The sequence below is a fragment of the Pocillopora verrucosa genome, chromosome 4 (genome assembly GCF_036669915.1).
Source record: "Pocillopora verrucosa isolate sample1 chromosome 4, ASM3666991v2, whole genome shotgun sequence".
Lineage (NCBI taxonomy): Eukaryota > Metazoa > Cnidaria > Anthozoa > Scleractinia > Pocilloporidae > Pocillopora > Pocillopora verrucosa.
Window position 1 is genome coordinate 5,180,562 of NC_089315.1, and position 13,165 is coordinate 5,193,726.

At 39.4% G+C, this 13,165-nt stretch overlaps 1 pseudogene; it reads right to left on the minus strand.

Moving 5' to 3' along the window:
* Positions 1–4,123: 4,123 nt before the first annotated feature.
* LOC136280467 (uncharacterized) lies at positions 4,124–8,653 on the minus strand (annotated as a pseudogene).
* Between the last annotated feature and the right edge of the window lie 4,512 nt (positions 8,654–13,165).

The following is a 13,165-nucleotide window of genomic DNA, read 5'->3' on the forward strand; positions in this document are numbered from 1 at the left end:
CGTCCTTACTGTCCTGTTTAAGACCCGTTGAAGTTTTTTAATAGGGTTCTTTATTGTAATGACAATGCAGCGTTAAAATCACACCTTTCGATTGGTAGGTGTTCCTTATGCCTAATTCATCGAATTTATTAATCGAAAACTTACTACGAAATCAAACAGTATCAAGTATCAAAGAGGATCACTTCAGAGTCTCTTTCGGCAACGATAACATTTTTCCTTTCAAGTTGCTTGTTTGCTTTATGTGCCAGTCAGAAGAGGATGTGAACAAAGCTATGTATACTGACGAGCTTAGACGTGCTAGAGGACTTGCAGATTTAATGTCAAAACAATGCTTCATTCAAGGAGCTAACCCGGACGAAAAACTGAAAGTCAGCGACATTGAAACACTGTTATTGAAGGAAGACCGCGTCGTTCTGTACATCGTCTACCATGTGAACGAGCTTTTCCTTCGGGTCGTGAAACCAAACCAGAGCATTAAATTTGAGAAGGTGTCAAGAGAAGTCATAGATGCAGTTCCTCAACGTCTTAAAGCTGAGAATATTGATCACATGTTTGAGTCTTTGGCTAATATAATGCAACATATGCACAGTACAAATTTGGATGAAGTAGTTCCCATGAAGACAGATCGTTTTTTATCTTTGAGGCGGGCCAAAAGTGTTCTCAATCACAATCACGGGAAGATCCTACACGCCCTTTCGAGGTGGAAGAAGAGGATGATGATGATGATGATCATGATGATGAGGCTCGATAGTTCAAGCAAGAGAGCCTTAAGGCTGAGGTACGACAACATAATTGGGCCTTTTGATAATCTTCTGGAGGGTTCCAAAATCATCGTATTTCCCGAGGGGGAGTTGCACAGGGTACCGTTTCAAGCTATGATGGACGAGAACGGAAATTATCTGTCAGAGAGATCAGTATGCAATCAGGCTGGTTCCATCCTTGACTACCCTCAAGTTAATCCACGACAGCCCAATGGATTATCACTGTGGGAAGGATGCTCTTATTGTGGGAGATATCGATGTTGGAGTAGTTTTGTTGAACGAAAAAAAAAATATACAAATAGAAAAATATATATCTGAACTACCATGTGCGAGAATGGAAGCAGAGATGACTGACAAGCTACTAGAATTTGAGCCCTTGAGAATCTTGCCTGGCGAACATGATACCAAGCACGCTGTGCTGAAGGAGTTGAACAAAATAAGTTTAATCCGCTTTGCCGCGCATGGTGATGCAGTCAGAGGTGAGATATGCTTAGCACCTATCCGTTATGCGAATAAAATCTCTGATGATTTCATACAGACTATGGGCGATGTGTCATGGTCCAGTTGCGAGCTAAGCTGGTGGTACTTTGGGAAAATTAAAGCCAAACGAGTTTTCGGAATCACTCGAACCTTTTTGGGATCTGGCGCACGTTTCTCTGTGGTCCGTCGACGCCAAAGCAACATTGCAATTCATAAAGCAATTCTATGACCATCTGGTTCGCGGGAAAAGCGCCACTGAATCACTTCATGAAACGATGAAATGGATAAGAAGAAGTACTGAGAAGAGATACTGTCAAGTCGGCCGGCGGGCACCGTTTATCCAACAACATTAACAGTTGAAAAATAACGCCTTTAAATTAATGACTCGAACTGTTGAGCTCTTTCCCGGTTTCGTTTTCGTTTCGTCCAAGGTCATGATTTCGCACAGTTTTTCCGTTCTCCAATCACAGGTCAATACTAAAAAAGAGAACGTCTAGCTAGTTGGACTTAAAACAGTTTAGTGATCTGATCGTATCTTTTGCAGCTTCCTTCACCTCTACAATCCTCCAGCAGTAAAGGATCGGGTTCAGAGATGAGTTTAGGTAAACAATTGTAATTGCGAAACGAAGAAAAGCCATCCCCGATGCACTTTCAGGTATTTTGCCGTATGAAAATAACATGAGCACAACACAGAAGGGGAGATAACAAACAAGCAATGTCAACTGTACCCAAGCTATGCCATGAACCGTCCTTTTATATCTTGCCATATTTAATGGAATTGTCAGTCTGTTTGGTTGTTGAAAATGGTTTTGCAGCTGCTCTTGATAATGGCGCAGGAGAAGATAGATCTTGATGTACGAGAGAAAAGAGATTATCAAACACAGTACAAGAAAAACAATGAATGTGACCCGAGAAACTTCTTCGCCCCATGAACTGTGTCGCCATACGCCTAATACACAAGAAATAAACCAAATGCCAATTACAATCTTTCGCACGCGCTTCGATGTCACAGTCTTTCTGTACCTCAGCCTCAACAACAGCGCGAGAAGTCTGTCCACACTTATTGCAGTTGATGTCAAGACAGAGACCATCAACAGAATATAACTTGTAGTAGTATTTAATCGATCGCTGTAGTAGAATAGATTATTTCGTACGTTTGTTATTCTACCCGTAAGGCTTACACAAAAGAGCAGTTGCGAAGTTAGGCCAACACAAAGATCACTGATCGCCAGGGATCGAAAGAAGAGTTTCGTTGGTGGATAAATAGACGACACTTTATGAAGGGCAACTAGGATAAGAGTATTGGCCAGAGTTGAACTGATGGAGAGAAAGACGTTTAGGGCAGCCAAAAATACTAATATGCCTACAAGCGGTGGCTGTGCTACGTCTCCAGCTGAGCTGATGTTTGCCATTGATCTTGCTGCTGCGGATCGGTTGCTTGTGTACAAAAACTTTCTGGTGGCAAATGAATAGAAGTTTACTATCTCAGGTTAATTTAAGGCCTTCATGTAATAGCTAGCTATAATTTCCGGGTTCTCTTGTGATTGAGGCGGGTAGTTTTCTTTACGAATTATATATTCACCTGTCAATGGACGAAGAATTCCCCAGTATTCTTTTTGTAAACACTTCTCTACGTTCTTACTGCGCAGTGACATTTAATGAGTCAATAAAAGATGAAGCTTGCCATAGTCAATAAGACCTTGCTTCTCTTTTACCCCCGCAAATGACACGCAACGAATGGTTTCGTGCTTCAGTGTAAGGTTAGAACAATAATATACGCTTATGGGACGAAAATGGATTTTTCGTCTTCATCGATAAACGTTCAAACAGATACGTTAATTTTATTTTGCGAACAAGAAGGAAATTAAGAAAGCAGCAGGTTGTCTGTCATCTTGAAGTTATTTCAAATTTGTGAAAGAGAAAGGCAGATGTTTATGCTAGAAAGTTGAAAGACATTGGCTTCTTCCAAACTGCTGGGGCAACACATGCGATAAGTAAAAACAGTCAGGCATATTTTGGAACAAGGATGAATCTAACAGTTCGCGCTTTTCTTTAACTTTTTATCCACTGCAAGAATTTTTTTTAAAAAGAAATATAAACACAGTCTTATGCCAAAAATTTGCATGAATTTACGTCCTAGAACCTGAGTCGAATATATGTTTTGTTAGTAAAATCTCCAAATTATCGGTCCGTTTTACTTTGAGAACAGGGATGTATTTAGGAAAACGTGTGTTCTCTCGCATTTTAGAATTATCATCGTACTACAAAATACCCGTCGCACTTTGTAATAAAAAAATCTGTCTCTCTTTGTTATAACAGATCATCGCACATTTTGTTAAAGTACGCTATGGCATTTTGTAACAACACAACTCTACAAAGTGCGGTAAGTGTTGCTGCAAGGTACTAAAAAATGCGCTAGCAAGTTTTTACCACTAAGTGCGATGGTCTTATTACGAAGTTCGACGGAACACACGCGCTTTTCTTCAATTATTGTATGCGTCTCTAAATTGTGATAAAAGAAAAGCAGGTGTTATGCATGAATTATGCATCTTTACAAACTCGCAATTAATGTTGATATGTCTAAACGGACATTAAAGTAAGCCTATTTCAATGAAGTCTACTTTTCAACGTGCTAAGTGTAGTCTATGGCCGGGAATTTTGTTGAGACATGCGAATAAAGAGGATATTAAGAAAAGATTGGTAGCTCGCCAAGCGGTTGATGACGAGCATGCCAGCTACGCATTTCTTTCTTTCTCCATTTCAAAATGTTATCAGAGCAGCCACTAAATTGAAAATATAAGGGAAACATTTAAGTTCTACTTTATTGAAAATTGTTCATGACGTGAAACGAATCACAAGTGCCTGAATTTTTTACGGCACCCATTGTAAATGTTTATGCACTTAAATTTTGTTACCGTAAGGGTAAAGGCGCAGACACGCTCACAAGAATGTTGAAGAATAATAAAATAGATGGGCAATTAGTCGTTTGTTTCGCAACCTACAGGCAATATCGATTGGAAATGGCGATGTTTCGACTGCTACACTGTTGGTCTTCGGTGTCTTTCGAGACTAACCGAAAAGAAGGCGAAATACTGCCATCTGTTGGTGATCATGATATTTGAACATTCACACAGCAATACAACCACAATTAACAACAAACACATTTTTCGTATAATTAAAGCGCCCCTTGATATTAAATGGGTAGGTAAGTCACGATATTCATCATCGTACCACTCTTTCACAATTCTTGGTACACCGTTTATGCTCGTATCAAAAGTATGGGAACACATATATTAACACTATATCAATTCATAAGCACCTATGGGGTTTCATCGATCATATTGAGCTATTATTTATATTATTTAGTCTTTAAATTCTGATCTTAAAGGAAGTAATGGATATTAAAGATCTAGACAGTCACGCTAATACATGGTCTATCCAACGTCTCGATAAGACACTGGTTCAGGAACATTTGTTAGAGTAGAATTCCACTTAAAACTACTGCAGATTTTTCAGTGTCATCTTCACGTCACGTCTTTATCACGTCACGTTATCTTCAAGTCATGCACGTCATCTTCATGTCATCCACGTCACTAACAAATTTCTAACTTTTTCTCTTGGCAAATCTCAGTTTTTGTTGAAAACCTGAGGAGTCCGATAACAGCACTTGCCGAGGAAAACTTGCAAGCGTAAACACAGCCTTGAAAACTCTTTCCAAACCTGCATATTGCCACTGATTGCCTGATTACAGCCTGTCTAGGTCTACTGTCTAGGCAGCGGTCAAACGGTGGGCATGCGCAAAAAATCAGTGCCAGGAGCGCACCAATTTCCCGCGCAAATTCTATACGAAGACCTCCATAAAACCAACCGGTGCCCCACAAAATTCACGAAAAGCTAAAATTTCGCAGAAGTCTCCAAACAATTCACTGTTAAGAAATCTTTATAGGGAAATAAAATTTTTGGAGAAAAAACTTAAGCTATTTCAAATTCTAGTGAGACCTGGTTTTTGACAGCCTGTGAGCACGATGTAGGAAGACCATTTTTAGAGACTCTAAGCCGTTTCAACGCTCACACATGCGCACACGTTTGACCCCGTCTCATTTTCACCCCACCAGAGGGCAAAATAATTATCTATCACTGACTCCACTCAACCTCGAAAATTGGTGTCCTGTAACAGGTACGTGCAATAAACTCTGGTCAGATAGTGAGTTTTGAGCTCTTGGCGATCGTTCGACACTTTTTCGTGACTTGACTTTCTGGATAAGTAATTGGTCTTCAAAAACGGAATGCGAGAGTTTGAAAGAACTTTCTTGGGGCTTGTGCTTCTCGTTCTTCTCAAGAATCCTTGCATTTTATCATCACCACTTGGCGAGGAGTTCTTCTCTGAAGTGGTGCTGATCTCTGCGTAAAACACTTTCGATTCATTTCGGCCTGTTGTCGGAAAATATCCACCATATACCTGGGAGGTATTCGCCCGCGGTGAATTGAATCCAGTGTGATTTACTTGATGCAAGGAATTGTTCACCATGTAAAATGTCGGCAAGGCTCGCGATCGTTTGGTGTAGCTAATCTTTGGCATCAGATTTGACCTGGGAGATGTCAGACTATCCTGTCCCTGTGAACTTCGTGTGGGTACAGCCTTCAGATAATTACTCAGAGAAAGGTTGCTTATTTCTCTCTTCAGATGAAAGTCGGATACAGTTTGTTTGGCTGATCGAGGGCTACATGACGCCTTTTCATCCTTGACAACACCAGAGGATGTTACTGAATACTTGACTGAATTTTGATCGTTTTCTTGACTATAAGCACTGCCGTCTGCAACTTTATCTACGGGACATTCTGTTATAACAGAATCGTCCAGTTTTTCCAGAGAATTTTTCGCCTCTTTTAAAGACCCTGGCGAATTGTTATTTCGATCTGTAAGGCTCTTAGATAAAGGCTTCTCTCTTCTATCTGCTTTTCGTTTTAATTAAGGTTCACTGTCTACAGGATCATCAAATGCACCAAATGGAATAATGAACACAGGCCTTGGCTCGTTCGAATTGTTCTCAGTTGAACTTCCATGCTCGGTTTTTCTATTTCTGTTTCCCGTCAGAGTTCCCAAGAACAGGAAGCTTTACAAATGGGTCTGTTTTTTAGCGACAACAGTTGAACTTCCAGGGTCACTGTGTGAGAAAAATGAACTATCTGAGAGTAAGGTAGGAAAGCCTCTCTCCAAACTCACTGCAATGTCTCTACCTTTCAACTGAGTATTAAATTGCCTCACTTTATCTATAGGATCGATCAGTGCATCGCCAACTTGTCCCCCAGATACAGACAAAGATTCCCCTTTCGGTCCATAACCACCATCTTCCTGTAGCCGCTTAAACGTTTCAGTTAAAAGTTTTTCACTCAACCCCTTACATATCTTCCCAGTTAGAGGTTTAGGAATTTTGCCGTGTCTACACGTGGCTGTTTTGCATTTCTTCTCCTTACAAGATCTCATACGTAGACTGCCCAGATTGCTGCTGGAGGGTATCGCTATGTCCATATCTGATTTGGCTGAACTCACTAGTTGTGTCTGATAACCATCTTTTCTGTTCAATGGGGTGCAAGATTTAGATTTCCATCTTTTTGTAAAGTCCTTTTTCAGTTTTCCATACTTGGCACTGTTGATCCGCATTGATTGACAACGGACGGCATTAAAATAAATGTTTCCTCCGTAACCTTGCCAAAGCTGTGGACCACTTGGGACACCCTCAACACTAGAAATTGTGTACCCTTAGTGGAGGTGGACATCCTGAAAGAGAAGTTCCACACTACTAAAGTATTAATAATAATACTGATAATAATAATAATAATAATAATAATAAAAATAATAATGCTTTATTCACAACTCTGTCAGAATATTTACCGATGGGTATGGAACAAAAACAAGTTGTGTCTTGTGTACAAAAATGTATTTTAACTTTGAAGAACTTGCATAGCTGAAGCAAAATAGGCGTTCACAGGTAAAATTATCAAAATAAACAGCAAGTATTTAGAATTTAATCTTTCAAATACTTGTGAGCGATAAATAGTCTAAAAGTCAATATTTAGAAAATAATAATGATAACGACAATAATAATAAAAATAATAATAAAATCAATATCAATAATAATGATAATATCACTATCAATAATAATAATAACGATTAAAAAAAAATAAAAAATAATAACAATAACAGTAAAAACCGTCAAACCACTCAGATTTTAATAGATGTTCTTAGTTGGCTCCATACAAAATAGCCTGTGGCATAAATCTACCTGAAGTTGGTCTGTTAGGACATACCTTCAATCCATCACCAGTGGACTCAGACAGCAGTCCTAGGTGATGATACACTGATGTGGGGGCTGTCTTTGGAGCAGCTGATGGGTTAAAGTCCCTAACACTACTGTACGACACACGAGAGAGATCATCACAGTCACTGGCTGTCACTAAACGTTGGACAGTTTTGTCTCCAGCTGCCTCTTTCTTCCTAGCAAAAAAGGGAAGAGAAGACATTTTACTCAACTACAATTGATGATCTGTGGAACACGGATAGTGGTGACTACCAGTCACCACATGTGCCAATCAATTGGAACTGAGTACAAAAGGTCAAGGAAGATATGTTTTAAGCCATACTAAAAACTATCCACCTCGCACTCTGATGATCTTGATTTAGATCTAAGCTATGCCATGCTTTATGACTCCCTTAACAATTACAAAATTATACCCTCTACCAAGCTTTATTGAAATTGTATCATTTGTTTGTACCTTTATATACCTACAGTTGTTTCTAGAATGGGTCATTTTGCAACACATTCACAAAGAATTTGAGCCAGTATCTATTATACAAATTATAACAATTACCCAAAAAGAAAACCAAAATATTGAAGACCACAGTGGGGGAGAATTTGTACTTCAATTTACCGATTGAAGGAGTAAAAAAGACTTGAAGGGTTAACCCTTTAATCCCTAAGAAAGAGTAGAAATTATTTTCTCCTCACAGTATCACCCCTGTATCACTCATTAAAGTTACGAGAATAAAGGAAATGATCAGCAACTACAGAACCTCTTGATTGTTAAACAAATTCTCCCTGTCAGCTGCTTAGGAAATGTAAAGACAACAGTATGGAGAATAAAAACACTGATGTTAGGGTGTAAAGGATTAAAAATGCTGCAATCAGCAAACACGAAAACTTACTCTGAGTTTTCTATATTTGGCTCTTTCTCATCCAACTTTTCTTCAATCTCTTTCTTCTTCAATCTCTTCTTCCTCTTCAGCCACTTCCCATTTACTGAGGTACTTGTCATTGGCATAATGACTGATCAATTCCCGCCTGTCGTCATCATCACAGTCACTCTCCTGATCCCCAACAGACAGACCATCACCAATCTGTACATGCATCACAGACAGCTGGGTAATTGTAAAGCATAGTCCCATGCTAATTCGGGCTGAGGCAAATCATTTGATATCTATGGAAAATGGACATAAATATTCACTGTAACTTTTAGATATTGCTGGAGTTACATGCTGAACAGTGGTTGTAGAATAGTATGTGGTTAGAATTACCAGTATGCTAGTTAATTATTCAGTTGTTTCTTGCATGGACAAATAGTCACTTACTCCAACAAGGCAGTGTAAAGTTCTGTTAGATGAAAGCCTGTTTAACCCTTTAACTCTCAAGATCTCATTAATAATTCTCCTTAGTGTCTGCCAAATGATTCTCACCTTGTTAGTTTGGAAAATTTGGTATCGGATCAATTAGTAATTCCATAATTGATATTTTTCTTTATTCTCATCACTTGTCTGCATGATGTTGTGCAGATATAGTGAAAGGAAATTATGTCTTGGTCCCTTACGGGAGTGAGACTCATCGTCCTTACTGTCCTGTTCAAGACCCGTTGAAGTTTTTTAATAAGGTTCTTTACTGTAATGACAATGCAGCGTTAGAATCACACCTTTCGATGGGTAAGTGTTCCTTATGCTTAATTCATCGAATTTTTAATCGAAAACTTACAACGAAATCAAACAGTATCTATTATCAAAGAGGATCACTTCAGAGTCTCTTTTGCCAACGATAACATTTTTCCTTTCAAGTTGCTTGTTTGCTTTATGTGCCAGTCAGAAGAGGATGTGAACAAAGCTATGCACATTAACGAACTTGGTGCGCTAAAGGACTTGCAGATTTAATGTCAAAACAATGCTTCATTCAAGGAGCTAACCTGGGCGAAAAACTGAAAGTCAGCGACATTGAAACACTGTTATTGAAGGAAGACAGCGTCGTTCTGTACATCGCCTACCATGTGAACGAGCTTTTCCTTCGGGTCGTGAAACCAAACCAGAGCATTAAATTTGAGAAGGTGTCAAGAGAAGTCATGGACGCAGTCCCTCAACGTCTTAAAGCTGAGAATATTGATCACTTGTTTGAGTCTTTGGCTACTATAATGCAACATATGCAAAGTACAAATTTGGAGGAAGTAGTTCCTATGAAGACAGATCGTTTTTTGTCTCTGAGGCGGGCCAAAAGTGTTCTCAATCACAATCACGGGAAGATCCTGCACACCCTTTCGAGGTGGAAGAAGAGGATGATGATAATGATGAGGTTCCGCTTGAAAGTTCATGCAAGACAGCCTTGTGGCCGAGGCACGACAATATATATAATTGAGCCTGTTGATAATCTCCTAGAGGGTTCCAAAATCATCATATTTCACGAGGGAGAGTTGCACAGGGTACCGTTTCAAGCTATGGAGGACGAGAATGGAAATTATCTGTTAGAGACATTAGTATGAGATGAGACTGGTTCAATCCTTGACTACCCTCAAGGTAATCCACGACAGCCCAATGGATTATCACAGTGGGAAGGATGCTCTGATTGTGGGAGATATCGATGTTGGAGTTGCTTTGTTGAACGGCGAAGAAAAATATATATCTGAACTACCATGTGCGAGAATGGAAGCAGAGATGATTGGCAAGCTACTAGAACTTGGGCCCTCGAGAATCTTGCTTGGTGAACATGACACCAAGCACGCTGTGCAGAAGGAGTTGAACGAAATAAGTTTAATCCGCTTTGCCGCGCATGGTGATGCAGTCAGAGGTGAGATATGCTTAGCACCTATCCGTTATGCGAATAAAATCTCTGAAAAGGATGATTTCATACTGACTATGGACGATGTGTCAAAGGTCCAGTTGCGAGCTAAGCTGGTGGTACTTTGGGAAAATTAAAGCCAAACGAGTTTTCGGAATCACTCGAACCTTTTTGGGATATGGCACACGATCTGTGTTGGCTTCTGTGTGGTTCGTCGACGCCAAAGCAAAATTGCAATTCATGAAGCAATTCTATGACCATCTGGTTCGCGGGAAAAGCGCCAGTGAATCACTTCATGAAACGATGAAATAGATGAGAAGAAGTACTGAGAAGAGATACTGTCAAGTCGGCCGGTGGGCACCGTTTATCCAAATTGGGGACCGCGTAACATTTACAGTTGGAGAATCACACCTTTAAATTTATGAGTCGAACTGTTGAGCACATTCCGGCTTTCGTTTCCGATTCGTCCAAGGTCATTATTTAGCACAGTTTCTCCGTTCTCCAATCACAGGTCAATACTAAAAAAGAGAACGCCTAGCTAGTTGGACTTAAAACAGTTTAATGATCTGATCGTATCTTTTGCAGCTTCCTTCACCTCTATAATCCTCCAGCAGTAAAGGATCGGGTTCAGAGATGAGTTTAGGTAAACAATTGTAATTGCGAAACGAAGAAATACCATCCCTGATGCACTCTCAGGTATTTTGCCATATGAAATTAACATGAGCACAACACAGAAGGGGAGATAACAAACAAGCAATGTCAACTGTACCCAAGCTATGCCATAAACCGTCCTTTTATATCTTGCCACATTTAATGGAATTGTCGGTCTGTTTGGTTGTTGAAAGTGGTTTTGCACCTGCTCTTGATAATGGCGCAGGAGAAGATAGATCTTGATGTACGAGAGAAAAGAGATTATCAAACATAGTACAAGAAAAACAATGAATGTGACCCGAGAAACTTCTTCGCCCCATGAACTGTGTCGCCATACGCCTAATACACAAGAAATAAACCAAATGCCAATTACAATCTTTCGCACGCGCTTCAATGTCACAGTCTGTCTGTACCTCAGCCTCAACAACAGCGCGAGAAGTCTGTCCACACTTATTGCAGTTGATGTCAAGACAGAGACCATCAACAGAACATAACTTGTAGTAGTATTTAATCGATCGCTGTAGTAGAGTAGATTATTTCGTACGTTTGTTATTCTACCCGTAAGGCTTACACAAAAGAGCGGTTGCGAAGTTAGGCCAACACAAAGATCATTGATCGCCAGAGATCGAAAGAAGAGTTTCGTTGGTGGATAAATAGACGACACTTTATGAAGGGCAACTAGGATAAGAGTATTGGCCAGAGTTGAACTGATGGAGAGAAAGACGTTTAGGGCAGCCAAAAATACTAATATGCCTACAAGCGGTGGCTGTGCTACGTCTCCAGCTGAGCTGATGTTTGCCATTGATCTTGCTGCTGCGGATCGGCTGGTTATGTACAAACACTTTCTGGTTGCTAATGAATAGAAGTTTACTGTCTCAGGTTAATTTAAGGCCTTCATGTAATAGCTAGCTTTAATTTTCCGGGTTCTCTTGTAATTCAGGCGGGTAATTTTCTTTACGAATTATATATTCACCTGTTAATGGACAAAGAATTTCGCAGTATTTTTTTTTTGTAAACACTTCTTCATGTTCTTACTGCGCAGTGACATTTAATTAGTCAATAAAAGATGAAGCTTGCCTTTGTCAATAAGACGTTGCTCCTCTTTTACCCCCGCAAATGACACGCAACGAATTGTTTCGTGCTTGGTGCAGTGTTAGGTTAGAACATATATATACGCTAATGGGACGAAAATGGATTTTCGTCTTCATCGGTAGACGTTCAAATAGATAAATTAATTTTATTTTGCGAACAAGTTGGAAATTAAGAAAGCAGCAGGTTGTCTGTCATCTGTAAGTTATTTCAAATTTGTGAAAGAGAAAGCCAGATGTTTATGCTAGAAAGTTGAAAGACATTGGCTTCTTTCAAACTGCTTGCGCAACACATACGATAAGTAAAAACGGTCAGGTATATTTCGAAGCAGGGATGAATCTAACATTCCGCGCTTTTCTTTAACTTTTTATCCACTACAAGAAGTTTTTTTAAAAAGAAATATAAACACAATTTTACGTCACAAATTTGCATGAATTTGGATCTTAGAAACTGAGATGAATATATGTTTTGTTAGTAAAATCTCCAAAATATCGGTCCGTTTTACTTTGAGAACAGGGATGTATTAAGGAAAACGTGTGTTCTCTCGCATTTTGGAATGATCGTCGCACTATAAAATACCTGTCTCACTTTGTAATAAGAAAGCTGTCTCTCTTTGCTAGGACAGATCATCGCACATTTTGTTAAAGTACGCTATGGCATTTTGTGAGAACACATGTTGCATTCTACATAGGGTGGTAAGTGTTGCTGCAAGGTACTGAAAAATGCGATAGCAAGTTTTATTATATACTCAACAAAATATCGCGTTTCTGATTGGTCAATGATGAATGCATAAATAGGTTATAGAGTGCAATAGAGGTTATAGAGTGCAATACGGAGAAGTTGCCATGGGAACATCGGGGAAGCGCCAAATTTGAACACCAAATTATAAAAAAATCGAGAATATAATAAATAAAAAATCGTATGAACCTGCTCGTGCATTTCGTGATTTATGGTCACTCGTGATGTTTTGAAAGTTCTCAAATTGCACTCGCCTACGGCTCGTGCAGTTTTGAGAACTTTCAAAACATCACTCGTGCCCATAAATCACGAAATGCACGAGCAGGTTCATACGATTTCCTATACTTACTACTAAGT